This window comes from Suricata suricatta, chromosome 10 (assembly GCF_006229205.1).
Source record: "Suricata suricatta isolate VVHF042 chromosome 10, meerkat_22Aug2017_6uvM2_HiC, whole genome shotgun sequence".
NCBI classification, from domain to species: Eukaryota; Metazoa; Chordata; class Mammalia; order Carnivora; family Herpestidae; genus Suricata; species Suricata suricatta.
In genome coordinates, this window is record NC_043709.1 from 94,059,177 (window position 1) to 94,070,787 (window position 11,611).

At 43.3% G+C, this 11,611-nt stretch overlaps 1 pseudogene; it reads left to right on the forward strand.

The window, feature by feature from the left end:
• Positions 1 to 923: 923 nt before the first annotated feature.
• On the forward strand, positions 924 to 11,400 carry LOC115304349 (annotated as a pseudogene).
• Positions 11,401 to 11,611: the final 211 nt, after the last annotated feature.

The window sequence follows — 11,611 nt, forward strand, 5'->3', positions numbered from 1 at the left end:
GAGAGAGAATCCCAGGCAGGTTCTGCACTGTCAGCACAGAGCCGGCCTCATGCCTCAATCTCACCAACCAAACCGTGAGACATGAGATCATGACCTGAGCCAAAATCAAGAGTCAGATGCTTAACAGACTGAGCCATTCAGGCTCCCATCCCTTTCCACCTTTAAAAACCTTTCTTTCCTACAGCTCGGGACGTTTTTATTGCTAGATGGGATGCTGTCCAACTCATGAATCATTGAATAAAGCCAATTAGATCTTCCAATTTATTCAGTTGGATTTTTGTTAATTTAAGAGGAAGGACAGAAATAGAGCCAACTATAGACAGTTGAATCAGGGCCTCAGATGTCATTCTTCCTCCATATCCTCTCATTGGATGCAGCCTTTGTCCTTTTCTACCACAGAGAAGCTTTCTCCATGCCAGAAGATCATCATCAAAGCTGGTTCTTCTAACTGAGCTCCTACAGAAAGATGGGGTCTTCTCCTGAGCAAGCTCGGACCTTTCCAGAAATGGACACTGATGGATGGGCTTGGGTCATGCATCCATCTCTTGGACCAGTCACTGGACCTGACATCTGAGGTGCTGATTTTGGCATTTCCTGCTAGAAAATCACAGTGGAGGGTCCCGGAAGGCATAGCCACAGGGGAACTTCCTGGGTATAGAGGCATCTCAGCCACCTCAGTGGGGGACACAGCACAGAAGACAGAGGAACATAAATTGTGACTGGGGCTCTGGGCCACAAGGTTTGGGAGAATAATGATGCTGTTAACAGATAAGGAAATGGGTTTGGGTGAAGTAACCAATTTTATTGTAGACATCTTATTTTTTTTTATTATTATTTGTTTTTTTGTAGACATCTTATTTTTAAAGTATATTAGGCTAGCTGTACCGCTACCGTCTTTTGCTCAGTCCCGCGGTGCTGGCAGGATGGGCAAGTGTCGTGGTCTTCGTGCTGCCAGGAAGCTCTGTAGCCACCAACAAGACCAGAAGTGGCACAATAAATGGTACAAGAAAGCCCATTTGGGCACAGCCCTGAAGGCCAACCCTTTTGGAGGCACTTCCCATGCAAAAGAAATTGTGCTGGAAAAAGTAGGGGTTGAGGCCAAACAGCCAAATTCTGCCATCCGGAAGTGTGTCAGGGTCCAGCTGATCAAGAATGGCAAGAAAATCACCTTTGTACCCAATTATGGTTGTTTGAATTTTATTGAGGAAAACAATGAGGTTCTGGTTGTTGGATTTGGTCGCAAAGGTCATCATGCTATTGGTGACATTCCCGGAGTTCGCTTTAAGGTCATCAAAGTAGTCAATGCCTCTCTTTTGGTCTTGTACAAAGGCAAGAAGGAAAGACCAAGGTCTTAAGTTTTGATGATGAAGACATGACAATAAATTTTCAAAAACCAAAAAAAAAAAAAAAAAGGATATTAGGCTCCTATGTATAGATGGCCCTTAGAAATAGGGATATTTAATTTTTTAGGAGAAATTGGCTTTTTGTTTTTGTTTTACATTTATTTATTTTCAAGAGACAGAGAGAGGCAAGGCACAAGTGGGGGAGTGGCAGAAAGAGAAGGAGACACAGAATCTGAAGCAGGTTACAGGCTCTGAGCTGTCAGTCCAGATCCCAATGCAGGGCTTGAACTTACAAACTGTGAGATCATGACCTGAGCCAAAGTCAGAGGCTCAGCCGACTGAGCCACCCCAGGTGCTCCCAGAAATTGGTTTTTAAACTGTGGATTTGGGAGTCATTAGCACGTAGGTTATGATAAAGCTAAAATAGATAAGATTGTTCAGAGAGGAGGCTGGAGGGCAGAACCTAGGAAATTTATACCATTTTAATGGTGGACCTAAGGAGATAAAATGACAAAAAAGAGTGAGAAGGAGCTATCAAATAACAAGGAGGGGGTGCCGCTGGGTGGTTCAGTCAGTTAAGCATCTGACTTCCGCTCAGGTCATGATCTCACATTTCATGGGTTTGGGTTCAAGCCCTGCATCAGGCTCTGAGCTGTCAGCACAGAGCCAGATTCTGTGTCTCCTTCCCTCTCTGCCATTCCCTCACTTATGCCGTCTCTCTTTCTCTCAAAAAATAAATAAACATTAAAAAGTTTTGAAAAAGGCAAATAACAGGGAGGGAAATGGGTAAGAGGATATAAAAAAGTCACTGAGTGATTTGTAGGTTCCCTTTGGCCTTCTTTGTGAAATCAACAAATTGCCTATTATGGCCACTGGACTTTGTCAGGACAGCAAGGGAGACAGAAAGGAAATAGAAGACAGATATTACCTGATGTGAGGAAAACTTGCAAACTCTCAAGAATGGGGTAAAATAATGGTAGACTACTTGAGAATGTGCTCAGGTAGGGCCAGTGGCTGGTCAGCACACTGATAATACTTGTCCCTTCTGCCACTTCTGGCATATGCACCAGAAGTCGCTAAAAGAGAATAAGGGGAAGAACAGAATGTGACAACCCATGAAAGCGTTTGTTTATCAGCTCATTGTAACCGAAAATTACATATGAGACATAGTGCCTAACGAACACACAGCTGTTCAAAGGGTGATCACCCTCCTGGCTGAGGGCTAGGCTTAAAAATATCATATAACAATTGTCATTGAAAGAGAACAATCCTCTTATCTGTTTGGATAACAATTCATTTTGCTTATACTTTCTTTTATTACATGTTTGTTTGTTCATTTTGAGAGAGAGAGGCAGAGAAAAATAATCCCAAGGAGGCTCCAAGCTGTCAGCACAGAACCCAATGAGGAGTGCAATCTATAAACCATGAGCTCATGACCTGATCAAAATCAAAAGTCAGATGCTTAACCAACTGAGCCACCCAGGCACCCATACACTTTCTTTTTTTTCTTTTCTTTTCTTTTTTCTTTTTCTTTAATGTCTATTTATTTTTGAGAGAGAGAGAGACAAGCAGAGCACAAGCAGGGGAGGGGAGAGAGAGAGGGAGACACAGATTCTGAAGCAGGCTCCAGGCCCTGAGCTGTCAGCACAGAGCCCGGCCCAGGGCTCGAACTCCTGAACCGCGAGATCATGACCTGAGCTGGAGTTGAATGGTTCACCGACTGAGCCTCCCAGCCTCCCCTATACTTTTTTTTTTCCCAACTGAGTTTCTCTAGTGAATGATGACAGATCAGTAAGAAGTCATCATGTAGTGAAACAACCACCGTGTATAAGAAGGTAGGATATCAGGATATGAGTTAGGAACACCACTGTCTCCTGTCCCTGCCTCTGCCCTGCCACAAAACTGTATGTTCCAGCTCTGCAACCTCAAGTAAGTCGCTTAATCTCTGGGCTTCAGAGGCATCAACTAAAAAAAAGCGGGGGGGGAAGGGGGAATGATAATACTTCTTTGGCTCTAGAATGGGGATCTAAGGACGGCTTCCCGACTTTCCTTCTGCTGTGGGATGATCATTCATTCACGTGACATGTGTACAGGGGATACAAGACTGAAAAGGTGTCAGTTTTCCTGTCTTCCAAGAGCCTTACAGTCTGGTCTGGGGAAACAAGGACTATACAACCTGGACACAAGAGTGGAGGCGGCTGAGTTATACCGAGGGCATGAGGACTAGGAGCCCCGCGTCAGGCCAGGGAAGTTCGGGGACTTCCTCAGGGGAAATAGCACTTGAGCTGAGCCTTGAAAGGGGTTTCCATGCCAATAAAGAGAAGAGGGGTTCCAGGCAGGGATAATAGCACAAGGGTTTAAAAGGAGACGTGTTTTGAGGAAGAACAGAAAGCAAACTCGTATTACTGGGTTATAAAGAGCAAAGCATGAAGTTGAAGAAAACTCAGGGCTGGACAGGTGGTCAGATGTATCGCTCAACCAAAACAGTTACTGAGCACTCACTGGTTGAAGGGGATACAGTGGTCCCCCCTTACTGACAGGGGGTATATTCCAAGACCCCCCCAGGGGATGCCTGAAACCGTGGATAGTACCCAACCCCATATATGCTGTTTTTTCCTACACATACATACATATGATAAAGTGTAACTTGTACATTAGGCACAGTAAGAGATGAACAACAATAGCCAATAATAAAATAGAACAGTTATAACAATACACTGCACTAAAAATTATGTGACTACGGTCTTTGTCTCTCAAGGCTACTTCTTGTATTGCACTCCTACTTCTTGTGATGACGTTGGATAATAAAATGCCCATGTCAAGAGATGACACGAGGTGGATGACGTGGGTGCTGTGATGTGGCTCCAGACTTTCTGAGGATTTTCATCAGTAGGAAGATCATCTCCTTCTGGACCATGCATGGTAATGGAAATGCAGAAAGTGAAGTCCTGGGGAAAAGGGAACTGATAATGTGCTAGATGTCAGGCTCCGTATGAATTACAAGATCCTGGAGAATGGTTTGGGAAGGCTACAGTGAGAAAGAACAGAAATAAAGCTGTGAGAGAATCCAGGAAAGACATGTTACAAATTTATGAAAGACAGTGGCTGGAGGAGGGGGAGAAAGATTTAAGAGATAGAATCAACCCTTAGTTTAGTGAATGAGGCATAAGGGGAAGAAAGAAGAAAGGATCACTTTCAACTTTCTGGCTTGGGAAACTGAATGGACAATGGCGGTGTTCCCAGAGCCAGGAGGTATAGGAACCAGGTTGGTGGAGAAACATGAAGTTTGGGCACTCATATCTTTCATCTGCTTGTGTTTTATGGCTGTGACATCCTCCTTCTTATTTCTGAAGGTACTGAAGTATTTTTGTTTGCCTTCTGCCTGTTCCTCACTCTTGCCTTCTGCAGAATTTGGAGTCAGCGAGTAGAGTTTCAGGGTTTATTCCAGATGGGTTGGCTCCTTCATTGGCCACAGTCTCATCTTGGATGTTCTAGGCTGGAGGTTACTCTATTCTGATCAATAGTCACCCCTCTTCCTCCGTCTCATGACTTTCAGAACTTTTTGGAATCTCTACTCCTCTCGTGGATTCTATTGTAATCACTTTGTTAGGCTGTGTTAGGAAATGTCCACATCTTACTTCTTTACTATGGTTTTAATGTGGTTTTTGGAGAAAAGGTAAGTGGACACGCTCAGTCTTCCATGTTAAACCAGAAGCTCCTGAATTTGATCTATGACAGGATATGTTTAATAGTTATGGTGCATCTTGGTAGAGATATAAGGTAGGTAGTTAGCTATATGTATGGACTTGGAATTCAGGACCCAAAGCTAAATTACAGGTAAAGATCTGGAGTTCCTGGTATAGAAATGATGGGTGGGGGTGAGGCTGCCGCGGGAAAGCGCACAGAATGAGAATGAAAGAGGAATTTAGCATAAGGCTGGGCGCCATAGGTATTTAAGATACTTGTTTTTCGGATACAATATTCCTAGTATGCTAGTTAGGGAGACTAATGATAGTTCAGAACTTTTCCCTTATGGATAAAAAGCACTGAACTGGGCTCTGCGAGTTCAAGAAAGTTGCATTTAATATGTAACAAAGGTGTAAATGCTGTAGCAAGACGATTAGGTGTAACAGAGTTGAACAGGGGCAGGATAGGAGTTCCTGAGATGGGACAGATAATGAAGGGTGTCACCAGTTCCAGATGATACTATCTAACTCTTTTGGTTCCAGGCCCATTCTTATGAGTCTGCTGAATGATGACTGCCGTGATCTGCTTTCCCATTCTTTTCTTCTGCTGAGAATGTGGCCCGGATTCAAGTACCATTGTTCAGTGCCGTATGTCTTGATAGTCTCCACACATTCAGTAAATATTTACGGAGGCCTTAAAATATGCCAGACTCTGGGGGAGGTGCCGGGGATATGAAAATATATAAGATAACATTCCCGCCTTCAAAGAGCTCATTTATATGCATAGACTGCTCTTCGTACTTTAATTCAGTGTTGCTGACTTCCATTAATTTATTAGCAAAGATCTTGCGATTAGCTTTTAGGGAAAGTTTGGCTCTCCTTCACATAGGTAGATACGGAAATTCTTATTTTGGTGCTCAATGTGGCCATTTTATGTCTCTGGTTAAACAAAAGGTGAAGATTTTTTTAAATCTATCTAAAGAGTGATAGAAAAGTCATTACTGACTCCTTAGAGCACAGTGCCTGGTTAGCATAGTGAAATCTCACTACATGTTAGTTTACTTAGTCTTTTTGGTTTTATTACCTTAAATTATTTTTAGTAAGCAAGGATTCTGAAAAACCACAAGCCACAGCCCAATAGCACATATCAGAGAGGGCCAATAAAGAAAAGGTTTACGAGTAGAATGTAAGATAAGCTCAGTTGGCAAGCAAGTCATTGATTTTAAAAACTACGACTAGTCAAAGAACAATTGTCTTTTGCCTTCCTTATAAACATCAACAGTAAAACATAAGTGAATTCTTTAACCTGGAATTTAGGCTGTTGCATCTCTAATGTCAGGTGCATTGTTTTTTTTTTTTTTTTTTTTTTTTTTAACCCCTGTGAGTTTTAAAAGTGTCCAAAAGAGATAGGGAAAAATTCATTAAGCAGAGAATAAAAATGTAGGTTGGCAAACGGGTGAGTAGAGAATTAATCTAGTATCATGCATTATTATTATTACCTAAATGAATTAAATTTGTAATTAACATGGTGATAATAGCAATGGAATAAGAAGAAGGAAATTGGACTTTTTTCTAGTGTAGGTAAAATTTGAAACTTCTTGTATTCATTGATCCCTTCAATGAACAAATACACTCATGTGCTGAGTGCTGGGGATACCAAGATGAACTGATGTCTCCTCCTTCTTGTGGATATGCACTAATAGCTAAATGAATTCCCACCCAAGAAAGTGACAGGGTAGCGTGTGCAAGATGAACTGTAGTTTTGAAACTGGCTCCCGTTTTACGCCAGTTATCTAGTGCTGCCACCTGCTGGGCATTTTCTTTTTTACAGCATGTAACCAGCCCAGACCGAGAAACCAGAATTCCCTTGGCGGCCAAGCCTCCCTTCTCTATCTGCCTACTGGACCATACACTCTTTCTTGATGAGTATACCTTCCCTCCATCTTTGCACTAGCCCTCCCCACCCCACGTGCTGGCACCAACCCTAACTCTTCCAGAATTGCGGGCTCCTCTCTTACCAGGGTGCTGAGTCACCAGCCCAGGATGCCCTAGGGCAATTGCCTCACTCTCTTCTTCCTCTCCCTTCCTCCCAGTTCTGCTACTGAGCTTCTGTTTGAAGGTTTGATCCTCTTTGGCCTTCCTCCCGTTGTTGTGGGAGTTAGAGTTTCTTGCCAGGACATTGGTAGTGTGTGCCTGAGTTGCTCAACGTTGGCAGGAAGAGGCCAAAGGCCATGGCACCAAACGCTTCCCCCCAATTTTGAACTTACTCTCACTTCTGTGTAGGGGAACGGTGTTGTGGGTGGGAGTAGTTTCCTTACTTCCTCCTGAGCAGTCTGGTTCAGGTCCTCGGAGCTGCTGCTTCCAAACATCGATCAGAAGTCAGGGCACAGGGGAGTAAGGATTAAATAGGTCATTTTCTTTGCATCATCAATTCTTGAAGTGAGTTAAATGCCTTCAGGGGTGGTTTCATCATTACAAAGGAGCCCACCACAGCCTGCACAGCCTCCCGCCTCATTTGGCCCCGTTTCCAGCCAAGGGTTTCCTATGGATTGCTACTATTTTGCCCAGAAAACATTGATCTGCTTAATTCTTAGACTCCTTGGCTGGACATGAAATCATGGAGGCCACCTTGTCCCACTGCTTGTCATCACATCAAAAATGACTCTGCATTTAAGTAGATCAGAATGACTGTCAGAATATTAAATATCTTTTTTTAAAGAAACTCAATGCTTACTTTATACTTTTTATCCCTAAGTTAAATCATGAAGTGGAAAATATACACACAAATTTATTTCTGATGGACACTCCTGAATGTTTGCCCTTCTTGACTCTGAAATTTTTTTATTTACTTGTTTATTTTTTAATTTACATTCAAGTTGGTTAGCACATAGTGCAGTAATGATTTCAGGAGAAGATTCCAGTGATTCGTCCCCTACGAACAACACCCAGTGCTCACCCCGACAAGGGCCCGGCCTGAGTCCTCCTGTCCACTTGGCCCATCCCCCTCCCACAGCCCCTCCAGCAACCCTCAGTTTGTTCTCTGTATTTAAGAGACTCTCGTGTTTTGTCTGCTTCCTTGTTTTTATATTATTTTTGCTTCCCTTCCTTTATGTTCATCTGTTTTGTACCTTAAATTCCTCATATGTTGACTCTGAAATTTGAAGAGTGTACCTGGAGTTCAGTGAAATGCACTAAACCTTGAGAAGGAAGGCCAGAGGGAACAGGGCACTAAACAATTTAACTGCTGAATCTCTTTGCTGCAACTCGATTTCCTGGTTCTTCTCTTTTCCTTTCTAAGCTGGACAAACCATCCCCTCAACTCCTTCAGCCCTGATCGTTTCTCTGACTCTACTTAACGTTCGCCTTACCTCTCCCTCCTTGCTAAACTCATGAGTGGTTACGGACCCACCTAACACAGCCTGGAACACTTCATACTTGAATTGTCCTAGGACACGGCCCAGCCTCACCAGCCCTGCCCCCCTTCCTTTCTCCCATGTCTGAGGATAAAGTGATTTTCGTGAAACAAGTTCGTGAGGAGCCTGATACGGATTCCCGGTGCTCCCATCAGTGCTCTGTCCAATAAGAGTATTCCTCGCACAATGAAGTCATGATGTCCATATGTGACGTTCTCTCTCTTCCTCTCTCTCTTTTTAAGTAAGCTCTGTACCCAACATGGGTGGGGGTCAAACTAACGACCCTGAGATCAAGAGTCACAGGCTCCACCAACTGCTCTAGTCAGTGCCAGGCACCTCAGGTCGAATGTGTTCTCCGAAACAAAAGAGGACCCCGAGGAGAGGGATGAGGACGCCGGAAGGCACGCGGCACTAAGAGCTGATTAGGTCAGAGGCCAGGGGGTCTGGGGATGCGAATGTGGGGAGCACAGGAAGCAGGAAGGAGCATGGGCCCGGGCTACAGGATGGGGGACGGGGGGCACCCTCCGATTAAGGGGCATGATCAGGAAAAGGGAGATTTGACTCCCCAGGCTGAATGTAGACCTTGAAAATAAGGACTCAGAAGCACTTAAGATCGAATCGTAATTCTTCAGTGTATTTCACAATGTGAATGATCTATTTTAAAGCATCTCCCCCCCCCCCCCATACTGCCTCATTTCACTGCATTTCATTGCTTTTACCGGAGGTACAGAGTTAAAGGGAAGGCAGGCAAGAGAGAAGTGAAAGTCTAATCTTTCAGAATGATACGCGCTTTTTCATGGCCACTTTTGAGAGTATCGTTTGAAATTCCGTGCTAAACTGAGGGCTCTCCTCCCTTCTCATATCTATATTTTCTTTTCATATTTTTTTGTTTTATGGCTTAAAATATATAACGAAATTAGAACATGCTCGTTGTTTCAAGTCAAACAATATTGAAACATAAACAAAAAGTGTCCTCCTTCAAAACTACCCAGTAGAGAGCTAATGTTAACGGTTTGATGTATCTTTTTACATTTTTATAATAACATGCTGAAGGACCCCCATGTTTCAACAAAAATAAGATAACATATACTCACATTGTAACTTGCTTTTTAAAAAATAATATATATCAATATATTAATTGCTACAAAATATTTCAGGCTTTGGCTGTGCAATTTTTATGCACCTTATTCTCACTGATAGTATTTTCAAGATCTTTCCAGTTTGTTGACACTGTAAATATTGTGAAAATAAAACTCTTTATACACATCTCTCTGCATTCTGGTGCTTTTATTTTTAAAGGATAGAATCCTAAACTTGGGGTTGCTGTGTTAAAGGGTTTGTGCATTTTTAATTAAAAAATTTTTTAATGTTTATTTTTGAAGGAGAGAGTGACAGAACAAGTGAAGGAGGGGCAGAGAGAGAGGGAGATACAGAATCTGAAGCAGGCTCCAAGTTCTGAGCTGTCAGCACACAGCCAGACGTGGGGCTCGAACTTTAAATAAACTCTGAGATCATGACCTGAGCCAAAGACAGATGCTTAAACCACTGAGCCCCCCAAGGACCCCTGAAGTTTTAATTTTAGTAGCTGCCACCAGATAACTTTCCCAAAAGATTTAGGAGTGCAAACTTTGCATTATCACGGGATGGGTTATATACACATTTTGATGATTTCTCTATAACCGATTCCAGCTATGTCGGAGTCTCCATTTTCACTTGTATCCTGATTAGCTTTCTCTCAGTTTAAAGCTCACTCTCTTATGAGTAACTCAAGTTAATCCTCCAACCCTGTTCTAGTCCTTTTGTTCCTGGATGGCCTCTGAGTTTGAGGGGTGCTTGTGTGAAATTGTGACATTAGGGGTGGGCATGTGTTGTGTTCAGACCACAGATGTCTGTCTCTGTCTGGGCTGAACTTGGGCATCGGTCTCTGTTGCTGCTGATTCCTGCAGGGGGTGGGGGGACCCTGTTGTCACATCCCAAATCTCTCGCTTCCTTGTCCTAATCACAAAGACGCATCTGCGGACTCAGCTTCTCAAGGAACCTTGTGATCCCAGCCCCTTCCCCACATCACACTGGGGTATAAGACTCTGTGAGTCCCTCAGACCCTTAAGATCAGCCCCAGCCCTGATTCCTGTCCTGCTCAGGCAGACCTAAGGGCGTCCTCCTACGTTTAGAGTCACTCAGGTTGTCTGCGAAGCCAAGCAAAGGTTCTATTTGCTCTGGAATGCCTCCAAGCTATTTAAGCCACAGAGACAGGCCCTCTGGGAAGGAGGGGCGATCCCAGGCCCCACCAGCCCCTGAACCCTCAGAACAGGCCCCTCAATCCTTGCTTTCCAGAGGGGTTGGCCAAACCCCTTCCTCTGAGCCGGACACGCCTTTTATGACGTCACGTACTTCTCTCTGTGGTTATAAATACCATGTACTGGGTCCTCCAGGTTTTGGCTCTGGGTATTTCAAGCCAGACTTTGGGGATTAAAAAATACCAAAAACATGTTTGTTTTTTTCTTTCTCAAGTGCCTGGCTCATAATTGAAAGCCATAGCTTTTAACCTTTAAGACCTTTTGCTCTGCTACGGACTTTATAAAATTATTTTCAAGAGTTTAAAAGTTAAGCATTTCATTGTTCAACCTGTATCATTTCTGTATCTCGAGGTCTAAAAAACCCATCACTCCATGAATGGTCGGGGGGAATAAAGATAAACAAAAGGAATTTGTGAAAAAAAACCCCACATAAATATCCAAATATTACCCCACCACAAGAGAAAAGTATATATTCATTGCACAATTAATTATGGAGGTGATGAAAAAAAACTTTTATTTGCAAAGATTCCATCTTGAGGGGAGGAACTGGATTGGAGGAAACCCCTCAAATTGCCGTGGGGTGAGGACTGAGATGCTAGGGACATGTTAGAACACAAGTTGGTTTCCTAACTACTACACGGTAAGACAAAGGAAAGAGCGTGTTTGTACCAGTGAAGGAGCAGGGAGGTTAATGAGCTGAGGGGACTGAGACAGAGAGAAGGCAAGAAAGACGGCAGGTTGATGACATGGCAAATTGTGACATATTCTATGATTTCCTGAATCTCCAGTACATTCTCTCGATCTATAAGAAAGACGCTTGGTCTAAGCGTGTACAGTGAAGAGCTGCACTTTGAACGCAGCACGACGCAGGA